We start from the raw sequence: 1,120 nt of genomic DNA, 5'->3' as shown, positions 1-1,120 counted from the left end.
AGAAGAGGCAGCCACCACTTTTAACAGAGCAGAACGAGAAGCAGGGTGCTAAGGGATAAGCAGGTTTGGGTTAGAACAAGAAGTTGAAAGGAACATTTTTGAGATGAGATTAATAATAGAGGAGTTTTTTTTTTTCTTCTAATGACAGACCATGAGTTCTAGAGAATATAGGAAAAGGATTTGGGAGAATAAGAAGAGATGAGAAACTGGGTCAGATGTGGAGATGTACCGAACCACATAGGGATAAGCACACAGGTCTGATGATGACCTTAGAGCTGCACTGTCCAATATGATAGTCACTAGCAAATATGTGCTTATTGAGCCCTTTAAATGTATCTGACCCAAATTAAGAGGCACTTTAAAACATATATTGGATTTTGAAGGCAGTACAAAAAAGAATGTAAACTTTCTTATTAATAATTTTTCGGTGCTTGCTTCAGCAGCACATACGCTAAAATTGGAAGAACACAGAGATTAGTATGATTAGCATGGCCCCTGTGCAAGGATGACACACACATTTGTGAAAAATTCCATATTTTTTGCTATTATTAAAAAGTCAAAGAATAACAGATGCTGGCAAGGTTGTGGAAAAAAAGGAATGCTTTTTCACTGTTGGTAGGAGTGTAAATTAGTTCAACCATTGTGGAAGACAGTGCGGTGATTCTTTGAAGACCTAAAGACTACTGTTTGATCCAGCAATCCCATTACTGCATATATACCCAAAGGATTATAAATTGTTCTATTATAAAGACTCATGAACATGTATGTTCATTGCAGCACTATTCACAGTAGCAAAGACAAGGAATCAACCCAAATGTCCATCAATGATAGACTGGATAAAGAAAATGTGGTACATAGACACCTGGAATATTCTGCAGCCACAAAAAAGAATGACACCAGGTCCTTTGCAGGGTTGTGGATGGAGCTGGAGGCCATTATCCCTAGCAAACTAACGCAGGAACAGAAAATCAAAATATCACATGTTCTCACATATACGTGGGTGCTAAATGATGACAACACACAGACACATAGAGGGGAACAACACACACCGGGACCTACTGGAGGGCAGAGGGTGGGAGGAGGGAGAGAAGCAGGAAAAGTAACTAATGGGTGCTAGGCT

At 39.5% G+C, this 1,120-nt stretch overlaps 1 pseudogene; it reads left to right on the top strand.

Annotated features, from left to right (window-relative positions):
- Positions 1–427: 427 nt before the first annotated feature.
- LOC117088817 lies at positions 428–540 on the top strand (annotated as a pseudogene).
- The last annotated feature ends 580 nt before the right edge of the window (positions 541–1,120 follow it).

Source organism: Trachypithecus francoisi, unplaced genomic scaffold (assembly GCF_009764315.1).
Source record: "Trachypithecus francoisi isolate TF-2019V2 unplaced genomic scaffold, Tfra_2.0 Lachesis_group10, whole genome shotgun sequence".
NCBI classification, from domain to species: domain Eukaryota; kingdom Metazoa; phylum Chordata; class Mammalia; order Primates; family Cercopithecidae; genus Trachypithecus; species Trachypithecus francoisi.
This window is presented reverse-complemented; position numbering and strand designations above follow the sequence as displayed.